We start from the raw sequence: 27,084 nt of genomic DNA, 5'->3' as shown, positions 1-27,084 counted from the left end.
GAGTTTCTTATCATAGCCTGCCACTCACATATGGGATAAGTTGTAGTCTGTTACTAACAAGATTCTATAACCAGGGGTACATTCAGTACTTTTATTCCAACTATGACATGGTCTTTTTGTTCGTCCCTATAATTAGGTATTGGAGTAGAATAGCTAAGGATAATGACATAGTATTAATTAGAGGATTGTTTGAGCCTACATTAACATTTGGCACTGCTTATGCCCATCGCAATGCTTATGACATGCTTGCTTACACCTTTAGAGAAGAGCTTTTTAGATCACACAGATGACAGGAGAAAGGCATTAAAGGAGAAATTAGAGAAAAGTTTAGAGAAAAGGACTTACACAAATGATTATGCGTATACTGCAATAAAAACACAAGGGAAATTAGCTTTAGGTGCGCAACACGTAGGTAAGCTTTGTATATATAGGCCTAAATCTCGCACTGACACATTATTTGTGGGAATGAGTGAGTGTAGACATGTGTTTTTGTTTGAGTAAATGGACATTTATGCTGAATGGACAGGATCCAGTGATTCCTAGGATCTATTACATCTGTGATCCTAATGCTTATTACCGTCTTCCAAGAGGATGGTATGGGACATGTTATTTGGGGAAAGTTTTCCCAAAGATTTTCCAACTGGACGATTAAAGAAATTACCGAAACTGACTGAATTATATCATATTGGACAAAGGAGAGAGTCTCCTTCTGGTATAGTGGGAGATATATTTGGAGCAATAATTCCTTCAGTGGGAGTTGTTTTGAATTTGATGAAGAATCGAAAGTTGTCTACTATTGTGGATAACATGGTGACACATTTTTCAGGAGTCACACACGCGATAGATACTGAATTAGCTGCTGAAAGAGCTATCACTCTTCAGAATCCTTTTGCAGTAGACATTATTTTAGCAAAGGATGGCGGAGTTTGTAAAATGCTTAAGTCTAGGCATTGTTGTTTGTTCATTCCTGATAATAGTAAAGAAATTAGAAGCTTACTTACTAATCTGACTAATGAAAATGCTGATTTCAAGGAATTAAAAGAATCAGGGGTTTGGGGGAAAGTTGGTAAAGGATTTAGGGCCACATGTACGAAATTCAGGTTTTGTGACTCGCAAATTGCGAGTCGCAAAACCTTATGTACAGCAGTGTCAATGACACTGTTTCGATTCCCAATGGCGTTTCAAATTACCTACCTCATGAATATTCATGAGGTAGGTTGCAATTTGCGACCCATTGGTAATGGCGGCCCTCACAGTGATGGTGGCCTGCTGGAGACAGCAGATCACCATGTCTGTGACTGCTTTTAAATAAAACGAGATGCATTTCCAAAAACAAAAACAAAAAAGTTTTCTTTTCATTTTTTCAGAACAGGCAGTGGTCCTTAGGACCACTGCCTGCTCTGAAAAAGTATTTTCACTATCATTCACAAAGGGGAATGGGTCCCATGGGGACCCCTTCCCGTTTGCGAATGGGTTAGCGCCAGTTTGAAACTGGTGCTAACTGCGATTGATTTACGACCATATTCGCGGTCACAAAACAATCATACATTGGACTGCGACTCGCAATTAGGAAGGGAGCACCCCTTCCTAAATGCGACTCGCAAACCCTTTTTGCGATTTGGAAAATAGATTACCGAATCGCAGAAATGGGTCTGTACTTCCCAAATTGCATTTTTCATGTCATAAAGGGCAAGATTCGCCGTTTGCGACTTGAAAAATGCGTCGTACATCTGGCCCTTGCTTCAGTGGGAAATTGGCTCAGCAACATTTGGAATGGGATATTGCTGAAAATAATACAGGGGATACTGATTATACGAGTTTGCTTAATTGGAGTATAGGCAATATGTAAATTGTGCCAGAGAATTAAATTGAAGAAGACAAAGAATAATCAGAGGAGGAAAGAAAAGAAAAGGGAAAAATTGTTTAGGGAAAAATCGAAAAGGGAACAAAGATCTGAGGGGATTGAATTGACAGAATTTTAGCTGATGCAAAAATTTGTGAGGGAAGGTTTAGTATGATGACACATTTAGACATCAGAGGACGGATTGCCAGCGCATGAGTTTTAACTGAATTATTAATGAGTATTCATGTATCTTGAGTGTTACATTTGCATAGAAAATATAATAACGTAGGAAGAAAAACGCACGCATTTGAAAGTATGACCTCGAGAAGTGGCCACCAATGTTCATGAAGTGTACTTATTAATGGCTTATTAATATGGAATGTTGAGCATATGTTTGATTAATGTAGTAATACATCATATTAAGGGGTATTTGCTATATTAATTGAAAGCCTTGACTTAGCAGAGGTCTTGGCCTAGTTGCACGGCCTCTTGTCAAGCTGCATTTGTTACTGTTTAATAAAATGGCTGTCCAGAGAATTAAAACTGTGATTTTCCACTGTACTGACCAAATGTGCTTGCAGCTAAAAGTCTTTCTCATGAGTACTGCTTACTAGAATATGTTGCTCCTGTTGAATGCAACAGAGTAAATGTAACCTGTTTAGGACTGACCTTCTCAGGAAGAGAACAATAAATACACTGACTGGCGTATAAGCTGCAACAATATTGCTGCCTGATGAGCGGATGATGAGAACATCACAAGAGGAGCCAATCATCGACATGTGAACTGTGTACTAGCAAAAACTTAGATTTGATGTTTTAGTTTTATTGGTCAAAGAGGGAACATACAATCCCTTGACCAATGGGGATTTGGGAAGTAGTTTTAGGAAATCTAACTTAACGGGACTGCACTAAGAAGAGGACACCATTCCCCATTCACCATTCCGAGCATCTTAAGTAGAGATGTGCTTACTTTAATGCCTAAAGAGACTTTGCCTTTTCTGAACTTTGATGCTGAATCCTGATATCTTGCTGACCAGACTGATGTTCTGAGGATGAAGACTGACACTGGTTGCTGATCCATACTAAGGATAGGTATTATGAACTAGAATGTTGATTATTATGTCTATTTGCTTTTGTTTCTAGGTACCAACTGCGCTATTTTGACAGAGCCATAGTTAGATGGTTTTTCCAAATTTGTGTTGACTAAAATCATTTTTCATGAAGCCCAACATGCTAATTCTAATCAGGTGTTAGCTAAGGTTCTCACTAATGAAGTTCAAATAGGGAATACCAACTGATGTATTTTCCTTGCTGAATATAAATGTATGTAATATTGTTTGCGCCATTATTCTTGCTATTAATTTGCACTGTGATGTTAGAATGTGTAGTAGCTCAAGACTTGATTAGTTTGCATTTCTTTTGCAGATTTGGACAGCCAGTGTTGTTTCTGAATGTTCATTTGATTTTTTGATTAACTTACGTGACTCTAGCATTGTTAATATAGGGATATAAATATCCTAACTTTTACATAAAGGTGTGGTTATTCATGACTGAAAGGTCATGGTGCGTCAATTACTTACTCCTATTGATTACTAATGTTATTGATTATTGTTGATAATTGGTGACAATAATTGACAATCGGTTATTGATTTGTGTTACGGGGTCTTTATGGTGGGAAAATCTTACGCATTGGTCAAAAGGTTCATCAACCTATTCACGTCCCCTTGTAAGTTTAGTTATTAAGGTATGACGCGCTAACATAAATATCTTTGTACAGATGCTTTCAATCGGGTATGGTGCCATGTCTGCCAGTTTTCACCAGGAATTATTACATACATTCAGACCAAAACACGCACCCACTCTCTCCCTCTCAGTTTTGAAAGTCGTCAAAAATATTGGCAATTTTTCTAAATATTGTGTTTTCCCTCGCTTAGTACTCCTACCAATCCGCATTCCTCTCTCTTTTCACTTCCCCTTAGGCCCATGCGATGCACCCTGCTTGTCATATAATGTATTTAAACATGATATACCAGCCTGATTGTCGGAAAATCTGAATTCCTCCACTCCCCACCCCCAATCTTACTGACCAAGCTATGCCCCTGTTCCCTGGGGAGACCAACAGGCCCAGTTCAGTAATGTGCATTTGTGTCAGCCAGTCTAGTCAAACATTTATAGACAGAATTTGATATTTTATGTCTTTTTAACCATTTCCTGTGGGAAATGGTTTCCCATTACCTAGAACCAGAACATCAAATCAGTTACCAGTTGAAGTGCTCCCTGACCCTTGTAAGAGAGGGTTCAAGTCCGAGTGTACCCACATGGGAAAATCATATGTGAACCTGGTTTTCTGAAAACTGTGACAGTCTAAGAAGGTAGGTGGAACCAAAACTGACTTTGATGACCTCTTTGATCTGCCTCTGTAGGATCTCACTAGCAATGGGGGTTGTGAGAGCTTAACTATAGAAGAAATACAGGTCTTAGACTGCCCACTCATTTCAAGTCCCCAGAGGGATGAACAACAAGATTCAGAGACTGAGGCTTCAAGAACCATGATGAGGCCAAAACTCTACGACTCTCCAGACTCCCTTGTGAAGCCAGCACTGCATCCATTGCCCTATCTTCTGCAACACTATAGACTCTCCTTAATTTATGGCTGTATTTACTCTCATAATAAGATTATTTCTCTGTGTTTCACACATGCCTTTTTAGGTCGAGCGCGCAAGCGCTCTGGCCTGTTTGTACGAGGCTGGCCTGGTTTGTAGTGGGTACCCTAGGTACTTACACCTTATGACAGGTCCAGTTATCCCTTATTAGTGAAATGTAGTCAGTGTTCTAGCAGCTTAGGCTGTCTAGAAGTGGCTGTAGCAGACCAGCTTAGGCAGAACAAGGAGACATGCAAAGCTCCTGCAATACCACTATGGTTACACAGTACTAATACACAATAAAAGACAATACTCAGTGTTACCATGAATATGGCCCAACCATATTGCATAACAATCTATGAACCTGGCAGTAACGCAGCAAAAGAAATCACCCCAAAAAAGAGTTTGTTTGACGTGTGGTGCGTGAACTTTGGCATGACTAACTGAGGTAATTAGCAAATAGTTTCACTTTAGCAAGAGCTCGAGTGAGAGACAGTTTTGAGAGGGGAGGAACTACATGGGAACTGAAGAGGAACACACAGAGCTTGGAGGAGAGCCATGTTATCTTATTAATATACTGAGACATATGGCCACTCTGACCCCTCAACCAAGTCCAGCAGTGGACTTGCCCATGACATGGGCGAACGCTACATTCCTCCCCAACCAGACAAAAAAAAACAACAGAAAAAGTCTGGAGGAAAAGAATCATACGGGTGCAGCTAAGTACACACAATTATAACATTAGCAGACAAAAACAGTATAAATCAGTATTCAGTCAAACACAAAGTCAGCATAGCACCTGGATGGGCCCGGATTGGACCGGAGATGGTATCACCCGCTTCCTGACCTCCCAGACAGTGCCCTTGGTGTGTCACTAGGAGTTCTCGAGCTCCCGGCGTGAGCTGACGCATCTTCCGCTGCCGGGTAAGACCGATGCATCTGGGCAGGTTGCTCGGAGGTGGCCCCATCCCTGACCATGGGCTCAGACTGCCGTGAAGTTGCAGGTGAGAAAGCAGCACCCCTCCTGATCACTCACAGTGAGGTTGTCCGTGGAACCATCCCACCGGTGATCTGTAGATGGCGAGGTGGTAAATTGTTTGAAGTGGGATACATTCCTTGTAACGCTCTCACCATCTTTTGTCACGGTGACCATGGTTCCCTTGACGGCAGTTACAGCCAACAGATGCGCTTTGAAAGGTAACCGGAACTTGCCACCAGGATGGCGGTCCTTCACTAGCACCATGTCCCCGACCTGGATAGTGACTCGACGAGCTCTTCGTCTCCGGGATGTATAGTCGTTGTTGCGAGTTCTCCTTCTCATGGACTGGCTCTGAGGAATGGGTTGAGAGCCCAGTGGGGTGGTGAGGTATGGTATCCGTCACGGCTCTCCCAAAATATAGTTGGGTTGGGGTGACACCTGTCGTGGCGTGAGGTGTAATCCTACATTCCCATAGGAAAATATAGATAGCGTTCTTGACGTCATGGGACTCTGCCATGGCGATGCGGATCGTTTTGAACAGTGTCTTCTCGAATTTTTCCACTTCACCGTTGGCCTGGGGCCACCTGGGTGTGATCAGGCGGTGGATGGTGTTCCTAGACCTAAAAAAATCAGCCCACTCATGGCTGTTGAATGGGGGCCCATTGTCTGTGCGCAGCTCCCCAAAAAGGCCATGAGTGGTCATCAGCTTCTCCATTTTCAGGATGACTACATGGGCTGCTGTAGACTGCACCAGTTCCACCTTGGGGTACTGAGAGTAGTCATTTGTTACCACTAGCTTGTGGGTCGCGTCAGGGAAACTCCCAAAGTCTGCACTCACCCTCTGCCAGGGGGCTGTGGGGCCATCTTTGGTGATAACAGGTGCAGGGGGATCAGGAGCACCACTGGCCTGGCAGACTAGGCAACTCCTGACAAGGTCCTCCATCTGTTAGTCAAGTCCTGGAAACCAAACTTTGCTTCAAAGCCTATTTTTTGACTTGACTATGCCTTGGTGAGCACTGTGGGCTAACAACACAGCTCTTGGTCCTAGACAGGCAGGCAGCACCACATGGGATCCGCGTAATAGGCAGCCGTCTTTGCTCACGGAGAGTTCCTGCCTAACATGGAAAACGCCTGGAGAACCATCTTGGCTTCCTCTGTGCAGAAACTGGCAGGGTGTTGTAACGGGCACCAGTCGTGAAAGCGCACGGCTTCCATGGCCAACAGCAGGCAGTCATACTGGCTTGTGGCCTCCACTACCTCAGCAAGGGGTATAGGCAGAGGGCTAGCTCTGTCGACCACCAGCCTAACATATTCCTCAGTTTCGAGGGCCTCCTCAGCTTTTTGAGGGGTGGATGGACGTGCATGACATGACAAGAAATCTGGCAAGTCCTTAGCATCTGGTTGGTACTCCACTCTGAAATCAAACTCCTGCAGCTGCAGTATCCATTTTTCGATCTGCGGGGGCAGTTTCGACGATGAGCCTTTGAAGACAGGAAGCAGCGGCTTGTGGTCCGTGACCACATTGAAGGCTTTGCTGTAGAGATAGATATGAAAATGCCGCACCCCCTGTGAATGGTGATAGCCTCTCATTCTATTTGGGAATAACGCTTCTCCGTTGGTGTCAAAGTTTGCTGGCAAAGGCTATAGGAGACCACTTTCCACAGTCTTGTTTCTAGGCTAGGACAGCTCCCAAACCAGTGGGACTGGCGTTGACGGACAACTGGGACTCACGCCTGGGTTCGAAGAAAGCCAACGTGGTGTCAGCAGAAAGTACCCTCTTGGTGTTCTTGAACACGTGCTCTTGCTCCTCCACCCACACCCAGAGATGATCGGCCTTGGTGAGGTCTCGCAGTGGCCCAGTGAGATCTGATAGATTCTTCATGAAACGGCTACAACACATGACTATTTCCAGGAAACTCCTGACCCCAGAGACAGAGGTGAGGGCCGGGGCCTCTTGGATGTCTCTTTCCTTGGCTGGGTCGGGGGCCAATCCCTTGCCTCGAGAATTGATATCTTAAGAAGCTGATGTTGTCTTTTAAGTACTCACACTTATCGCGATGTAGGGTTAGTCCATGTTCTCGCAGCCGGATGAACACTGCGCGTAGGCGTGCCAGGTGACTCTTGGTGTGGGGGCATGCATGAGGATATCGTCGCTCACATTTAGAACTCCTGCAAGCCCTTTTAACTTTCCTTTGATAGTGTGTTGGAATATCTCTACTGCACTCGATATGCCAAAGTTCAGGCGTGTGTACCTCCAGAGGCCCATGTGAGTGGAGAATGTCGTGACTGGTCTGGAGTTTGGGTGTAACACCCTCTGGTGATACCCTGATCGTAGGTCCATTTTGGAGAACCATTTGGATCCTGGGAGTTCCCCTATAATGTCATCAATTGTCGGGGTAAGGTGCCTCTCTCACTTGATGGCCTGACTGGGCAGGCGCATGTCCACGTAGATGCCGACCGGGTCCGGTTGCTTTGTTTTTTTTGCAACAACAATTGGGGAGACCAAGGGGTTGGGCACTGACACCTTTTTGATGATCCCAGCCCTTTCTTGAAGTAGTAGTTCTGCTCCACCTTCGAGTGCAGGTGGACGGCTATTCGCCGGTGTCGAAGGACAACGGGGGGCACACAGTCGTCGATGTGTAATCGGAGGGGTGGTCCTTTGAGGCAGCCAATGCCGCTGAAGAGGGTGTCAAGCTCCTTGGTGAGGTCTTCTAAGCAGCTGGCATGGACGCTGAAAGCAGAATGACCTAGGCCTAGGTTCTGGGTGGTCTGGCAACTGAGCAGGAAGCCAGACACTTCCTGCGACACGTAGATCTTCGTGGAGAGCTTCGTGCCTTCGTGCCCTCGTCCTCGACTTTTGCTGTGAAGGCACTTTAGGCACTTTTGCTCTTTAGGGTCCGGGCATTCCCGAAGGCATACACTAGTATTTTGGTGAGTTTGAGCGGGGCTGTGTCATCAAGCTGTGGTGCACCTCGGCGACTATGAGGTTAATGGAGGCTCCCATGTCAATCAGAGCTGGGATGGACTGACTCTGCAGGGTGATCTGACAAGTGGGTAACTGTCGACTGCGTGCTGCACCTTTGTCTACCGCCCCTACTACATGCACAACCTGCTGGTCCCCATCCATGTTGCTGTCTGATGAGGTGGTAGGGAGGGCTGCTACAGCTTTGACAATTTTCTTGGGAGTAGGCTGTGTCTTGGGGGCCGACTGGCACACTTTCACAAAGTGATTGAGCTTGCCACATGCGCTACAGGTTTTTCCTCAGGCAGGGTCTGACGTTAGTGTGGGGCAGGGAGCCGCCGCACCATCTCCAAAGTCTATCTTTCAGTCTCACCCCTGTGTGCGCCGCCTTGCTCCTAGGGGTGCTGGTGACCACCACATTAACAGACTCGGACTTCACCTGGACAGTTGTCGTTTGTTCCATGTGAGCCGCTCTTGCTTTTGACAGCTCCTGGGAAAGCACTAGTGTGAGGATATCTCTCTTCCGCATATTAGGTTCCTGCAGAATGCGCTTGCGGAGCTTTGAGGACTCTCATCCCTGGATAAGCTGGGCTCTGATTCGGTCCTCCTCATCTGGTAGGGTGCACATACTGGCTAACTCTCTGAGGCATGTGCAAAAGACGTCCACGGACTCCTCCAATCATCTGGCGCGCTTGGCACAGAAGGAAACGTTTGTAGGCAGGTTTTGCATATGGTTAAAAATGCACAGAAATTACGTTTTTCAGTGTGGCGTACATGTTGCTTCGACTACTGATTTGGATACTTTATGGATGTCAGTCCCACACAGGTGCAATAGCAAAGGCCTCTTCCGTTGATCTATGACTTATCGTGCCTCAAAGTGGGTTTCCAGACGTTTGGTCCAGGCTTTCCCTCTCGCAGCCTGTGTGGGAGGGGCCCCTGTAATTGCGAAAGGTTCAAGAACTGATATGCTGGCCATGTTGCTGGGAGCTGCAGGCTGTTGTGGGCTACCTTGGGAGGGTCCCTTTGGCTGGGTAGGGTTGCCAGCGTAGTTGTCTTCCTCTCTCTCCTACAGGTGATGTCTTGGGCCTGTTAGGTATGGGCCTGGGCGCAGCACGCAGCCTGGGGTGCTGGGTGAGTGAGTAGGGCTTCAATTGGGTGCTACACATGTGCCTTTGAAGTTGGGTGAGGTTAAGAGGGTTCCCCTTTGAAGCCCAGATGTCTTCCCTAAATTTCAGTCCTATCTGCCATGGGGCTGTGGAATGCATATCTTAATCTTTAGTGGGACCATGATCTGGCTCCGAGAGGCAGGCCAGGTGTCAAAAAGTCTTCCCCCAGTCTGTCCAGCCAGGCCCTCAAATGACAGAGGTCTGCTGTTCCATTTGGCTGCCTAAGGTTTATAGCTGTCACTGGGGAATACACAGATGTGCTCGCTCAGCCTCCAGTGTGGATTAGAGCTGAATTCAAAAGAGCATAGAAATGCCCACTTTCTAAAAGTGGCATTTCTAAGTTAATATTGACAAAATCACCTTTACCACAGAAGGGGGTTTGTCTGGACGACTCTAATGATAGGAAACATTATGAGGCTGCTCCACTGCAATCCACATTGCAGCTAGGTGTAATGGTAACTTCCCCCATGTTCACCCATGGGCAGAGCAACTCTCATAGGTAGCGAAAACACACATGGGCATTCTTCACTTCTTGGGCATACATGCCCTTGCGCACACACAACCCTGCAATGGCAGGCTGGACACATTTTTAAGAACACCATAGGTGTAAGTGCGCACCCACAGGCCTTCTGTGACAGGCTGGACTCATGTTTAAGAACATCAAAGATGAAAATGCACACACACAGGCCTGCTATGAAAGGCTGGACTCATGTTTAAGAACACCATATGTGCTAGTGCACACACACAGGCCGGCTATGACTGGCTCAGCACATATTTGAAAGACCAGTGGTCACGTACGCACACTTCAGCTCCATGTTAAGCTTTGCCGATGTTATCCCATACAATTCTGTACTTCAGACCAACTTCAATGCAACAGGGTGGTATCATTGGAAGAATTACTGAATTTAATTGGAATTTAGATGTCTGTGTATAAAAAATCATGTAGCCCAGAAGATCAAACAATGCCATCCAGAAGCTTCATATACATGTTAAACAGATAAGGAGATAAGGCAGAACCCCGGGGAACTCGGCAGCAGCTGATGGTGGCAGGGGAAAGCAGATTTCCTAATATGAAATATAGGCGGTCTTTACAGCATTGGCGGTAAAAGCCGCATACCGCCGTGCAGAAGACCGCCAACACACCGCCGCGGCCGCGGAAAACCGCCACAGCCATTATGACCCACAGCACGGAATCCGTCAAAATTCAGACACCCACACAAGTCCGCCACACCAGAGGTCAGTGATAAACTGGCGAAAACAAATCCTCCACCGTCACACCAACAGAAATACGCCCACACTATCACGACACACGAATCCACGCGGCGGTCTTTCAACCGCGATATTCCATTGGTGGTACACACCACCGCGCTCAAAATACACACACTCTTACAAAACACAACCACATTGGACAATTTGAAATACACACACCTGATACACATACACACACCACTTTCCACACACCCAATACAATATAAAACACACACCCACATCATCCACAAACCCCTAAGACAAAAAATCATGAACGAAGGCCAGAGAGAGACACCACGATCAACAATACTAGCATCCACAGGCACATAACACCATCACCCACATAATTTCCACGCACCTCACACTACACACCACTACATATCAGCACACTTATCACCCCACACACCACCCCACACATCACCTACATCACCCCATGGCACGGCAAAGACACCCCAGGTTTTCGGAGGAGGAGCTCAGGGCCATGGTGTTGGAAATTGTCTGGGTAGAACCACAGCTATTTGGATCACAGGTGCAGCACACCTCAATTGCAAGGAAGATGGAGCTATGGCGAAGAATAGTGGACAGGGTAAACGCAGTGGGACAGCACCCAAGAAATCAGGAGGACATCAGGAAGTGGTGGAACGACCTACGGGGGAAGGTGTGTTCCGTGGTCTACCCCCTCCCCCACAACTAACAACATAGGAGGAGCAGGTGTTGGTGATTCTGCATCCTGAGGGCCTCGCAGGGGTAGGTGGAGGAATAGACTCAGGTAAGTCAAATCTTAATGATTAAATCCCCCACCCTACCTGCATGCCAGCACATACCCCCACCCTCCCCCTCACCCCCATCACTCTAACTCCTCACAAATGTCCCAACATCACAAACCACACATCCTAACACCAAGCCCTGCCTGCAACAACAAAGCATGGACACCCATCACTAAAGCATGCCCACTGCACATACCCATACACCCCCCTAAACCATCATCACACAAGGTCCCACACAGGAATGCAAGCACTGGGGTACACGGTCACCCACCCATTGCACACCATGGCACACACAGATGTAATAAACATCCTTTTATACCCCTGCAGGACCCCTACCCAACGTCACCGGACAGGAGGATCCACACATGTCCACACCACCAACCGAAGAGGCCCACAGTGATGACATCACCTCTGTCCAACTGGATCTAGATGACCAGCCCGGCCCATCAGGGACCTCGGGACAGTCGGTTCCCCAACCCAGTCGCAGGCCACCACAGAGCTTCCCCCCTCTGGAAACACCAGCACAGCACCCACCCAGCGGGCCCATACCTCCGTCCCCAGGACACGTCAAGCAGCAGTGTGTCCACCACTACAGGGAACCCAGGCTAACCCACCACCCCAACAACAACAGGGACCTGGGGGTAGTGGTAGTGGACACACGATCCAGGGGACGGAGGCCCGGGAACACAGAGGAACTGGGAGGGCTGCTGTGCGACAGGGGGTGGACAGGCCCAGGGAACCCACTCTCCACGAGGCCCTCTCCTCCATCATGGGAGCCTACCACCACTCCCAGGAGACGATGGCAACGGTACTGGCCAAGTTTCAGGAGACCCAGCGCCTGCTAGAGGAACAGCATATGGGCTTCAGGGAGGAACTCAGAACCATCAATTCCACCCTGGGCACCATCGTAGGGGTGCTGAAGGAAGTACTCAACAACAGGAGGGACACTGTGGCACTACAAGGGGCCTCTGACACTAGCCTGGATGATGAACTGCCCACCACCTCCGCCAGCACTAGTGGACAGGAGGCACCGCCACAGGACCACCACACCAGCACCCCACCCCCTGCAGAGGGAGAACCACCTCGCAAACAGTCCGTGAGATCCAGGACAAAGACAGAGAACGATGCCAAGACCCCCGCCAAGAAATGAGACCACCCTGATTGTCATCCTACTGTTCCACTTTGTCATCCTGTCCATCCTTAAACTGCCCCAGCTCCACTTCCTATGCCCATTTGGGCAATGCACCCGTGAGACTAATAGACTGGACTCTGCCATGGACATTCCTCCGCCATCACCCCTCACCATTTTGCTACCCCCTCCAATTTTGAGCACTAAAATAAACACCCTTAAAGCACAAAACAATCTGGAGTCAGTCTGTTATTTCAGAATACTGTATTAGCAATTACTGTGGCAAAAAGCTCTTTCATTTGTAATGTCAACATACCTATGTCATACAGCTCTAGTCCATGAGAAATCAAAGCAGATGTCACACTGTGGGACCCAGATCTGTGAAATCGTAAGGGAAAGTGACAACTCAGTGACCATACACTGGGTGAAAACGACAGACAGTAGAGAGGTAGTAGTGGTTAAGTACATGTAGTAGGCAGGTTTGTATTCTTACTTGTGTTTCACTGGAAATATTGCTGGATCACTGAGTCCCTGTTGTCCATGTCTTCTTCCTCTGCTTCCTGGTCTTCACTGTCCACAGGCTCCACAGCTGCAACAACACCGCCATCTGGACCATCCTCCTGCAGAAAAGGCACCTGTCGTCGCAAAGCCAAGTTGTGAAGCATACAGCAGGCCACGATGATCTGGCACACCTTCTTTGGTGAGTAGAATAGGGAACCACCTGTCATATGGAGGCACCTGAACCTGGCCTTCAGGAGGCCGAAGGTACGCTTGATCACCCTCCTAGTTCACCCATGGGCCTCATTGTATCGTTCCTCTGCCCTTGTCTGGGATTCCTAACTGGGGTCAGTAGCCATGACAGGTTGGGGTAACCAGAGTCACCTACAAATGGCGAGGGACAACTGTTAGACACACACTAATGTGGAGGGATATCTCCAAACCCAGACAACCATTCCCACTAACTAGCTTCCAGGTGCTCACCTAATAGCCACACACGGTGCCTCTGGAGTTGACCTATCACATAAGGGATGCTGCTATTCCGCAGGATGTAGGCGTCATGCACTGAGCCAGGGAACTTGGCATTCACATGGGAGATGTACTGGTCAGCCAAACATACCATCTTTACATTCCTCGAATGTTAACTCTTCCGGTTTCTGTACACCTGATCACTCCTGTGGGGGGAGGAACCAAAGCCACATGGGTCCCATCAATGGCACCTATGATGTTGGGGTTATGTCCCAGGGCATAGAAATCACCTTTCACTGTAGGCAAATCCTCCACCTGAGGGAAAACGATGTAGCTCCACATGAGTTTCAGCAGGGCAGACAACACTCTGGACAACACGTTGGAAAACATGGGCTGGGACATCCCTGATGCTATGGCCACTGTTGTTTGAAATGACCCACTTGCAAGGAAATGGAGCACTGACAGCACCTGCACTTGAGGGGGGATTCCTGTGGGATGGCGGATAGCTGACATCAGGTCTGGCTCCAACTGGGCACAGAGTTTCTGGATTGTGGCACGGTCAGGCCTGTATGTGATTATCACATGTCTTTCCTCCATTGTAGACAGGTCCACCAACGGTCGGTACACCGGAGGATGCCGCCATCTCCTCACATGTCCCAGCGGACGGCGCCTATGAAGGACAACAGCGAGCACAGAGTCAAACAACTCAGAGGTACGTACCCACAGTTTACACAGAACACCAATCATAATCAAAAAAGTGGGCTGTATGTGTGTTGAGTCTAGGCCTAGGTATGTGTGACGCAGTTGAAAATGAAGCCATGTGGGCCCCTGAAATGGCGGCTGCCTGACCTGTAAAGTGGGACAATGGGATGTGAGGTAACTGCGCTGGCGTTGCCCACCGTCGCGGTAGGCGGTCGAAGACCGCGGCGCAATGCTGCATTGCTTAACGTTGGACCCTATGGGTCCCAGGAGCCAATGACGATGTACGCCGGGGGTGACGGTACGCACACCGCCGCGGACATGACCGCCATTTTCTATCACTTCAATCACTCAATAGCTGATCTTCGACAGGAGAGGACCTACACTGCAAGTGCTGCTGTGACCTCTGTCTGGAAGAGACAATGGCTCAAGTGTCTGGGGAAAGGGCCCCTGCCTTCACATCGGAGGAGTTGGAGAAACTCGTGGATGGGGTCCTCCCCCAGAACACGCTACTCTACGGTCCTCCAGACTAACAGGTAAGTACACTGGGAGCATGCTGTATGGGCTATGCCTGTGTGGAGAGGGGTGGATGTAAGAAGGAAAGGGGGAGAGTGCGGCGTGCATGAAACAACGATGAGTGCATGTGCCACATGGCAAGGGTAGGGATGGGGGCCAATCACTTTGACGGTGCAGTTGCTAATAAGTTTCTCTTCCCCCTGTACAAATCATGTAGGTCAGTGCGCACCAGAAAAAATAAATTTGGCGTGCCATCGCCAAGGACGTCCGGACCCTGGGGGTCTACCACAGGCGGAGCACCCACTGCCGGAAAAGATGGGAGGACCTTCGCCGCTGGAGCAAGAAGACGGCGGAGGCTCAGCTAGGGATGGCCTCCCAACATGGGAGGGGTGCCCGTCGCACCATGACCCCCCTGATGTTCAGGATCCTGGCGGTGGCGTACCCGGAGTTGGATGGGCATTTGAGGGCATCACGGCAGCCACAAGGGGGTGAGTACACTCTCATTATGCTGATTTTGCGCGCAGTGGAGGGGTCTGCGTGGGGGAGGTGGGCTGTGGGTTTCCCTAGGCCAGGGCGAGTTCCGTAGGCAAGGTCCCTCCGTAAGGCAGGCCATGTGGCACCCCACTGCACCTCTGTAGAGTGCCAACTACACCTAGTCATGCCCCTGTGTCATCCATGTGTGCAGATGTTGTCCATAGCCTAGTAGGCCATTTCCCAGGAATTGAACAGTGGAGCCCAAGAGCGCGGTGTAGTGCAGGGGGCTTCTGTGTCTGTCGTGTCCACCAATGGTAGCGGTAATGCATGCACTGAACATGTCTTTCTTCTGTCGTACCCCCCTTTTTGTGGTCTCCCTGTTCTTGTGTGCATTAGCATCATCAGGCGGAGGAGCAGTGGCACCGGAGCACGAGGGGGCTGCATCCCACATGGCCATGGAGGGCCACACTACGGACTCTGACTTCACCAGTGGGACGGAGGGCGAGGGTAGCTTCACGGCGGGGACAGGAGCTGAGACCAGCGACACGGACTCGTCCTCTGATGGGAGCTCCCTTGTGGTGGCGGCAACATCTGTTCCCCCCCCATCTACAGGTACAGCCGCCACCCCCCCTACCAGCACCGCCCTCCCAGCAGCCCCTCAGCCTTTGCCCTGTGCCCGCTCACCCGGGAGGGTGGGCATCACCTTCGCCCCAGGCACCTCAGGCCCTGCCCCAGTCACCCCTGCTGCCCTCAGTGAGGAGGCCATTGACCTCCTCAGGTCCCTCACTGTTGGGCAGTCTACCATTTTGAATGCCATCCAGGGTGTAGAAAGGCAGTTGCAACAAACCAATGCATTCCTGGAGGGCATTCATTCTGGTCAGGTGGCCCTTCAGCGAGCTTTTCAGACTCTGGCCTCAGCACTGATGGCAGCCATTGTCCCTGTCTCTAGCCTCCCCCTCCAACTTCCTCCACCCAGACCCAATCCCCTGTACCCCAGCCTATCCCAAGCACACCTCTAGACCAGCATGCACACACGTCAACACACAAGGGAAGCTCAGGCAAACATAAGCACCACACATCCCACAGGCACTCATGCAAGCATCACACACGTGCAGACACACCAACATCCACTGCCTCCACTATATCCCCCTCCTCCTCGTCTCCCTCCTCCCTCCCAGTCTCGTCTACACTCACACCTGCATGCACTACCTCTACAGCCATTACTACCATCATCATCACACACACCACCACACCCCGCTCACGTGCAGTCACCACCCCCAATACCATTCACACGTCCCCTGTGTCCGCTCCCAGTGGTCTGTGACGCCCCCTCCCAAGATACCCAAGATTCCTGTCCAACCTTGACCTCTTTCCCACACCTCTTCTCTCCCACCCTGTCTGTCTCCTAGGTCCCGAACTAGCACCTCAGCCACAACATCTCTGGGACTAGTGGTGCCTGTAGTCACCAGAATCTGGAGTGCACCGGCCACCAGGGCAGCCAGTGTGGAACGTAGCCACAGCAGAGACAGTCCCCCACCTGTCAAGCATCAGAAGTTGGCCAGTGCCCGGCAGGAGAGGGGGAAGACTCCAGCCACCAAAGCCGCTCCCAGGGGTACAGGTGCGAGTGTGGAGTCAGCTGCGACACCTTCCAAGGTGGGGAAGGGGCACAAAAAAAATCAGCAAGTCTGGGAAGAGCAGCACGGCGGAGAAGACCGCCATTATCCCCGCTGCCCAGGAGGCCACCGCCACCAGCCCAGCTGCCCAGGAGGCCACCGCCAGCACCAGCCCAGCTGGCCACCGCCACCAGCCCTGCTGCCCAGGAGGCCACCCCCAGCACCAGCGCAGCTGCCCAGGAGGCCACCACCACCAGCCCTGCTGCCCAGGAGGCCACCGCCAGCAGCAGCCCAGCTGCCCAGGAGGCCACAGCCACTAGTCCCGTTGCCCAGGAGGCCACCGCCACCAGCCCTGCTGCCCAGGAGGCCACAGCCATCATCCCCGCTGGGACAGAGAGGACCGCCAGCACAAGCCCCACTGGGCCATGAAGGACCACCAGCACAAGCCCCGCTGGGACAGAGAGGACCACCAGCACAAGCCCTGCTGGGCCATGAAGGACCACCAGCACAAGCCCCGCTGGGACAGAGAGGACCGCCAGCTCAAGCCCTGCTGGGCCATGAAGGACCGCCAGTAGCTGAGTCACTGCAAAGGAGCCCTCCACTCCAAGCACCGCTGAACAGGGCAACGCCGTCTCAAGCACCGCAGAACAGGGCACCGCTGTCTCAAGCACTGCTGAACAGGGCACCGCCGTCTCAAGCACCGCTGAACAGGGCACCGCCGTCTCAAGCGCCGCTGAACAGGGCACCGCTGTCTCAAGCAACGCTGGCCCATGAGCGCCAAGGGCACTGACGCTACTGAGTCCGTCACGGGCAGAATGAAGCACTCTGGGCACCATGCCCCCTCCAGAACCAGTGGAGAGATCCATGCACTACCTCTCTCCTTAGCAGGATGAAGCACTCTGATCACCATGCCCCCTCCAGAATCAGTGGAGAGATCCATCCACTACCTCTGTCCTTAGCAGGATGAAGCACTCTGGGCACCATGCCCCCTCCGGAACCAGTGGAGACATCCATCCACTACCTCTGTCCTTAGCAGGGTGAAGCACTCTGGGCACCATGCCCCCTCCGGAACCAGTGGAGAGATCCATCCACTACCTCTGTCCTTAGCAGGGTGAAGCACTCTGGGCACCATGCCCCCTCCAGAACCAGTGGAGAGATCCATCCACTACCTCTGTCCTTAGCAGGATGAAGCACTCTGGGCACAATGCCCCCTCCAGAACCAGTGGAGAGATCCATCCACTACCTCTGTCCTTAGCAGGATGAAGCACTCTGGGCACCATGCCCCCTCCAGAACCAGTGGAGACTTTTATCCACTTGAGAGACTGTGGCTTTGCATTCCCCAGGATATGGCAGTGGGCAAACCACCCAATGGAAAGACTTGAGAGACTGTGGCTTTGCACTCCCCAGGATATGGCAGTGGGCAAACCACCCACTGGAAAGACTTGAGAGACTGTGGCTTTGCACTCCCCAGGATATGACAGTGGGTAAACCACCCACTGGAAAGACTTGAGAGACTGTGGCTTTGCATTCCCCAGGATATAGCAGTGGGCAACCCACCCACTGTAGAGACTTGAGAGACTGTGGCTTTGCACTCCCCAGGATTGAACAGTGGGCATGTGGCCCTCTTGTGGATTTGGCGTTGTGCACTCAACCGGCTGAGGTGCCCCCCCTTTCCCTCCCCCTGAGGTGCCTGTTTTCTTGCTCTCTGATGCCCCTGCAGTGTTCTCTCCATCATGGTCGGGGATCTTGTGTGGGCCTCGCACATACCGTGTGGGCCCAGTGTTCCATGGACTTAATTGGAGCACTACCTGGACTACTATGCTTGGTGTATATTTTGTAAATGGTGTATATATATATATTTTTGCCTTCTTTATTTTAATATATTACAATGGTTACACTCATTTTCTATTGTCTTTTCATTCTTCCGGGGGACTTGAGGGGTGTAACTGTGACGTATCAATATGGATTAGTGTGTGTGTTGTTGTGGGTGACGGTGGGGGTCGGGGGGTTGCGTGTGTGTGTCCCTGTTTTTTCCGTCGCCTGTGTCGTAGGTGCAGTACTCACTGTGGTATTCGCCGCCGGCGTTTGTGCTCCTGGTAGAGGACCGCTGCGCTGTTTGTTTGTACTGCCGTGGTGGTCGGAGTGTTAAAGTGGCTGTCTTTGTTGGCGGTTTCCGCCACAGTCGTAATTGCAAATTTTTACAGCCGGCCTGTTGGCGGTCTTACCGCCACTTTAACACCGACCGCCAGGGTTGTAATGACCACCATAGAATCTCTTGCTTAAAAAAAAGAGGTGAACTGCTGTTGGACTGTGTCCTTGATGCCTGCTGCATGCATCTGACTGACCAGAATCTTATGACCAATTGTATTGAATGCCTGCACTTGATTGACCTTTGTCTACCACTAGTCTATCATACTTCACTGCAAGCATTATTGTTTCTGTGCCTTGGTGAGGGTGGGAACTAACTTGACCATTGTCCAATTTCACATTTTCTTCTGGAATGGAATGATCTGTGTGATTACTAATGCCTCACAGATCTTAGCAGCTGCTGGTGGATCGATAATGGGATAGCTGGTTGGGGTAAAGTCTGGCTTCTTCAAATGTGGAATATTCCTACCGCTTTTGTAGGATATGGATAGAGCACCTGAAGAAAGAGATGCATTGAAGATAACTAATAATGCAGAGGCAAAGATATACTGGAGGGAAACATTTTTACTGAAATGAGATCTAACAGCAACCGAGATCTACATTGTTTCAAAGCAAGAAGGACGGATGGCAGGTCCAAATTTTCAAAATATGGGGAGGAGATTCTGCAGATTGGATTCATGGTGCCGAGAGTGGAACGATAGTGTAATCAGTTTGGAAATGCAGGCGTCTCAGATTTTTCAATTTGAATTCTGGATTATCTGAAGGTCATAAAGGCTTTGACAAATAGAACAATGTTCAGTGCAATGCTGAAGTCTATTCTGGAAGATATATTAGTTGGGAAAAAACAGATCTTGGATAGAAGACCAATGGAAACATCTTCGTCAAGAAGGAAGCCCAAGTTCTTAATGGCACAGCCGGAGATGTTGGAAGTACTGATGCTTTTCAGCTCTGGGGCTCTTTCCCCCTCAATTTGGAAGTAGCCTAACTCTGGAATAGAATTTATTAAGCACGTATAATCGTTTAGAACTGACAAATATTAATGGCTCTGCAGCTTACCAACATCAGTTCAGTGGAACTGTATAGTGGTGCGCCCATTTTAGGAGAGGGAAACAGAAAGCTCTGATTTAGGAACAAGGGGTCTGAAGTAACACGGAGATACTTGTGAACAAGCCCGGTTCCCGTAAGAATTTCTCAACGGGGCGTGGTCGAGAACATGGCTGACAGGATGTGAGCTCCCGGGCAGCCAACACTTAATCCTGCATCTCTGCTTACTAGCTTGATCCACTGCACAGCCGTACCTAATGTACATCATCAGCTACATAATAATTCAGCTGCTAAACAGAGCCAACAGTCCAGCAATTGGTGAGTGGAGCTGACTGAATCTGTGGACTAGTAGGGACCTGATTCACACTGCAAAGAGCATGTCGCCTACATAAAGCTACTGGAAGTCAGAGACTGGAGCAGCAACAGCCCGTGAGAGGTGGGGGCCAAAGCACCTGTGGAGGGGATGACCCTGGTGCGCCCTGTGCCCTGCAGTCCCAGTGTCAGTGATACGGCATGACCCGGCAGCGGCCACAATAATTGAGTGGAATGGAGAGCGGGCGTTGTGATGAAGCACATTGGGCCAGCCTCTGCAGTGAAAATAAGAGGAGACCCAGAGCGCAGTGATACGGTGACCCAATTTGCCAAGAGAAACAGAGTCGTTTGGCTCAGTGGTGCTTGCAGCATTGGACAATAGAGGAACCACTCAATATCTGACGGGTCTCCCATCAGCCTTGCCCTCGGAGGCCTGAGTTGATGCAATAAGTGCCTGACCACAGCAGGAGCGAGCTTGGGAACTGGCTGTAGGGGCTAGTCCTGAAAGTGGAATTTGAGGCTGGTTGTGTTGAGAGTCCCCGTTCACAGCCTCCGATTCTTAAAGGGACACAGTAACACACACACACAAGAGGACAGCAAGGGGCTGCATAAAAGGTAAGAGGCCCCTGCATACCAATAGATGACACCACGTGTCGGGACCATGGGCGTAGGAAGTGTGGGGGACGCGGGGGATGTATCCCCCCCAGATTTTGGAGGGTGGGGGACACGGGGGACGAAGGTGGGGGGGACAAGGGGACACAATTTCCCCTCTCACATTTATTATTCAGAGGGCCATTAGCGCACAAAAGCGCTACTTATAACAGCCCTGTCCTTCAATCTGATGGTAACAGAATGAAGGTGAGTCAGGAGGCCCCCTGCGCCCTCTGTTTTTTTGTTTGTCCTGTTCACACCTGTGGGCATTAAGGGTGCTCATAAGAACAAAGGGCACGAGGAGGAGAAAAGAGTTTTGGATGATTACTGTCTGCATCACATGCTGCCTTGAAGAGGAGCTGCAAGACATTGAGCAAGATCTAAAGAGATAACAGAGTCCCACTCAGCCTGACACCTGCAGGCTAGAAAGGAGACTCTGTGAAACACAATGTTTGTATTTGCCTAGGATCACACCAGTTGGTGAAACAGTGAAGTCAAGATTGGGCCCAGATTTTACCTTTTCAATTTAGCTATTAGAAGGGTATATTTTTCTAACATTTATGTTTAATGTTTTGTTATCTAGGTAATGAAGGGCTTGATTATAGAGTGGCTAACAGGGAGAAGCCATATTTCATTTTGGGCCGTTATGTCTAGCGTTATTATTTATGTTGTTATCGTTACATACTTCAGCATATTGAAGTATATTATCTTTTCTCTATCTTTTCTTCACTGTACTCTGAAACAATCTACCCTATGCCACTGCACCCTACACCACTTTTCTCCACTCTGTGCTACTCTACGCCACTGCAATCTATGCTGTACCACTCTACTCTACACCACTCTACTCTGCAGCACTCTACACTACACCACTGCAATCTATGCTATTCTACTCTAACCATTGCACAATACACCCCTACACTCTTCACCACTTTACTCAAATCCAATGCACTCTATGCCACTGCACTCTATGCCAATCTACTCTGCACCGAAGCACTCTATTCCACTGCTTTCAATGCCACTGTACTCTGCGCCACAGCACTCTTGGCGACTGCACTCTATGCCACTCTACAATACACCACTGTACTCTGCGACCCTCTAATCTGCAACATTGCACTCTGCCACTGAACTCCACGCCACTCTACTCTGCACCACTGCATGCATTCAATGACACTGTACTCTGTCCCACTCCACTCTTTTCTGCACCACTGCACTCTAATCTACTATACTCTACACTACTCCACTGTAGGCCCTTCACTCTACTTTGAAATCATCTCCTCTATGCGACTATAATCTACGCAACTCCACTCTATGCTATGCCAGTCTAATCTACCCTGCGCCACTCCAATCTGCTCTGCACCGCTCTATGCTATTGCACTCTACATCACTATGCTCCACTCTGCAACAATCTACTCTTCACCACTATACTGTACTCTGCAGCAATCTACTCCATGCCACTGCACTCTATGCCACTCTATTCTACTCAGCACCACTGTACTCTAAGCCACTCTTCTCTACTCTGTATCACTCTACATTACTGCACTCTACACCAATGCACTCTATGCCACTCTACTCTACACCAATGCATTATATGACACTCTACTCTACACCACTGCCCTTTATGACACTCTACTCTGCAACACTGCACTCTGCCACTGAACTATACTCCTCTCTACTCTGCACCACCGCACACTACTCTGCACCACTCAACTATATGCCACTCTACTGCACTCTACACCAAAGTACTATATGCCACTACACTATGCCACTCTACTCTGCATCACTGCACTCCACCACTGCACTCTACACCAGTCTACTCTACCTTGCACCACTCCAATCTACCATGCACCGAATCACTCTATGACACAGCACTCTGACCAACTGCAATCTATGCAGTGCCACTCCACTCTGCTCCCCTCTACTCTTCACAACTCTACGCTACTGCACTGTATGCTAAACCAGTGCTGTCTTCGTCAATGCACTCTACACCACTTTACTCAAAACCAACGCACTCTATACCACCACACTCTACACCAATCTACTTTGCACCACTGTACTCTATGCCATTTCACTCTAGACCACCCAACTCCACTCTATGACACTTCACTTTGACATTACACTCCATGATACTAGACTCTGACACTCTATTCCATTAAACTCTAACACTTTCTCCACTCTGTAACTCCCTACACAACTCCCTGTACACCACTCCATTCCACTTTACTCCACTCTATGCCACTCCACACCACTCTATGCCACTTCAATCTACGATACTCTACTCAACGCCACTGCACAGCCCTCTATGCCACTCCACTATTCAACAATGTACTATGGTCAACAACACTCTACCCAACTTTCTCTATGCTAGTTCATGTTACTTTACTTCACTCTACTCCAGTTCACTCTTATTTATGCCTTTCCACTCTACGACACTCTGCCACTCCACTCTATTACACTGTGACACTACTCCACTCTACTACTACTTTATGGCATTGGCGCTTGATTAGAGATTCAGATCTCCATTGATTGCCTTGTCACTCATATGAGACGTGAGCCAGATTTATCTTCGCCGTTTTGGTTACAAGCACTATGTAACCCTTTTAACTCAAGCTTAACGAAGGCTTAGGATGATCCTGATACCTGTCTAGGGGATCGAAATATCGTCGGCCAAAGTACCTTGACTTGAATTTGTGATATTGTACATAAGTTGGCATAAGGATAGGTACTATGAGCTAATGACTTCTTAATTCACTATTTGAGTCATTCATGTAAAAGTGGGTGTATCACAGCGTGTAAATCACTATTGTGGATGCTAACCTTGTATGAAAGTAGCCTCTTTCTAGCTTGGTTACCCCCATATTTGGCCTGTTTGCCAGTGTGTTTGAGTGTGTCTACTGGGATCCTGCTAATCAGGACCCCCGTAGTTATGCTTTCTCCCTTAAATTATGGTTGTTGCATACTGGTAACCCAGTATTTCACCCAAGATTGGCATACTGGTGCCCCCTTATAAGTCCCTAGTATATGGTACTTAGGTACCCAGGGCATTGGGGTTCCAGGAGATCCCTAGGGGCTGCAGCATTTTTTTTGCCACCCATAGGGAGCCCATGCAATGGCTTCTACAGAACTGCCATTGCAGCCTGCGTGAAAAGGTGCATGCACCCTTTCACTGCCAGTTACACCGCACCAGGTCACTTATAAGTCACCCCTATAGCAGGGCCTCCAGCCCTGAGGGCAGGGTGCAGAGTACCTGTGTGTGAGGCCACCCCGGCACTAGCAGAGGTGCCCCCACGACCTCCAGGACCATTTTCCCAGACTTCAGGAGTGTGGGGATGCCATTTTACACGTGTACTGGAAATAGGTCACTACCTATTCCCAGCTACATAATGGTAACTCCGAACATAGGTATGTTTGGTATCAAACATGTTGGAATCATACCCCAAGGCTTTTGCAAGCATTGGTTGTATGATTCCATGCACTCTGGGGGCTCCTTAGAGGACCCCCAGTATTGCCATTCCAGCCTTCTGAGGTTTTCCAGGCAGCTCCAGCTGCTGCCACCTCTCAGACAGGTTTCTGCCCTCCTGTTGGTTGAGAAGCTCAAGCCCAGGAAGGCAGAATAAAGGATTTCCTTTGATAGAGGGGTGTTACACCCTCTACCTTTGGAAACAGGTTTGGAAGGCTTAGCTTCCTTCCCCAGGCCACTGGAAATGCTTTGAAGGGCACATTTGGTGTCCTCCTTACATAATCCAGTCTACACTGGTTCAGGTACCCCCAGTCCCTACTCTGGCACGAAACTGGACCACCACCCCAGGTGTGCTGTTCAGAGCTCCTCCAGAGGGTCCCTGGGTTTTGCCATCTTGGATTCCAAGTTGGCAGCAAACTCTGGGAGCATCTGAGTGGCCAGTGCCAGCAGGTGGGTGTCAGAGCCGTCCCCTGATAGGTGCTTACCTGTTTAGCTGACCAATCCCCCTTTCAGGGCTATTTAGGGTCTCTCCTTTGAGAGGTTCTTCAGATTCAGATTGCAAGACTCTGCATCCTTTACTTCACTTTCTCACCTAAGAAACTGCATCTGGACCCTCCAGGAACTCCACAAACTGCAACAACGAAGCAAAGACGACTTCTGCAACATTGTATCTCCAGCTCTTGCCAGCAAATGCAACTGTTTCCCGGTTGTGCATCCTCAGAGGACAGCCTGTCTTCAGTCTGCACCAGAAGAATGAACAAATCTCCCTTGGAGTGAAGGAGTCACTCCCCTGCTTCAGCAGGCACCTCTCTGCAACGATGACCATCTTCATGGGTCCCCTCTCCTGACGAGTTGCATGGATCCTGCATCACGGGTGGTGGACTGAAGTGGTCCTGATGGTCCTGACATCCTACTGTCCAACTTTGGTGGAGGTAAGAGCTTGCCTTCCCACGCAAGACAGTACTCCTGTGCACCACGTGTTTTTCAGTTGCCAAGGCTTGTTGGCATCCTTCTATGAAATTCTTTGTGTACCATGTAGCTTCGGCCCCCAGCACTCCTTCCTGAGATGCACCGCTTCCTGAGTGGTTCTCTGGTGGCGTGGGATCCTTTGTTTTTGTGCTGCGTGGACCTCCTTTTGCAACTCCTTTGTCCCCATGCTGGGGACTCCTATGTGCGCTGCCTGGTATTCCGTGGGCTCTCTGAGTTGCTGAGAGCCCCCTCTGACTCCTCCTCCTGGGAGGCCATTTTCCGGTAACCATGAGCGTTGCCTGTGCCAAGGCTTGTTGGTGGAATCCAGCGATGCAAACCAGACTGCAATCATCTATCCGGTGTGGGATATCATCTGCACCAACCACGAACCCGCATCCATCTTCTTGGGTGCAGTACTGACTGTTGTTCTTCACCAGTGGGTCTTCTTTTGCACCTTGATTCGGGTTAGCAGGGGCTCCTGTCCTCCCTGCACTCTTCTGTGCTTCTTGGACTTAGTCCCATTCTTCCACAGGTCTTTAGGTCCAGGAATCCACCCTTTGTGTCTTGAAGTATCTTCTGGTTCTTGCATTATCTTCTTTCTCGTGTTCTTGTGTGTTCTGGGAAAGTTACTGTGATTTACTTCTGCTTTCCTGGGCTCTGAGGTGGGTTCTATTACTTACCTTTAGTGTTTTCTAATACTCCCAGCGCCCCTGTACACACCACACTTGCCTAGGTGGGAAACCGACATTCGCATTTCACTTTCTTAGTATATGGTTTGTGTTTCTCCTAGGCCCATTTCTAACCATTGTGATTTTCACTAATTGCACTGTTTTCTAACTGTTTTATTGCTATTGCTGCATACTAGTGTATATAATTGGTGTATTACTTACCTTCTAAGGGAGTATAGTCTCTATGGTATTTTTGGCATTTGTGTCACTAAAATAAAGTACCTTTATTTTTGTAACACTTAGTATTTTCTTTCATGTGTGTGAGTACTGTGTGACTACAGTGGTATTGTATGATCTTTGCATGTCTCCTAGATAAGCCTTGGCTATAGCTACCCCTAGAGAGCCTGGCGTCTAGACACTGCCTACTTGTCACTAATAAGGGATAAATGGACATGGTATAAGGTGTAAGTACCATAGGTACCCACTACAAACCAGGCCAGCCTCCTCCAAACCACTGTACTATATAGGTTACCTTTTACATTTTTCTTGTAATTGGTGACATTGGGTCATCCAGATAACTTGTGTAATGCCCGAATACCAGTCTTTCTGGATTTCCCCTGTTGATGTTTTCCCACTACATTTGATCTTTTATATTTTGATTGAATAAATGCATAAAACATTCCATTTGCATACTACTTTAATATCATTGTTTATGGGAGTGGTGTTGCATTTTATTCAAGGGACCCCTGTTCCTTTAAAGTTAGTTTACTGCTCCATTCTAGGACACTCTACTTACTCCATGATACTTTCACACCAGTCGGTGACACATCA

The sequence above is a fragment of the Pleurodeles waltl genome, chromosome 3_1 (genome assembly GCF_031143425.1).
Source record: "Pleurodeles waltl isolate 20211129_DDA chromosome 3_1, aPleWal1.hap1.20221129, whole genome shotgun sequence".
NCBI lineage: Eukaryota > Metazoa > Chordata > Amphibia > Caudata > Salamandridae > Pleurodeles > Pleurodeles waltl.
This window is presented reverse-complemented; position numbering follows the sequence as displayed.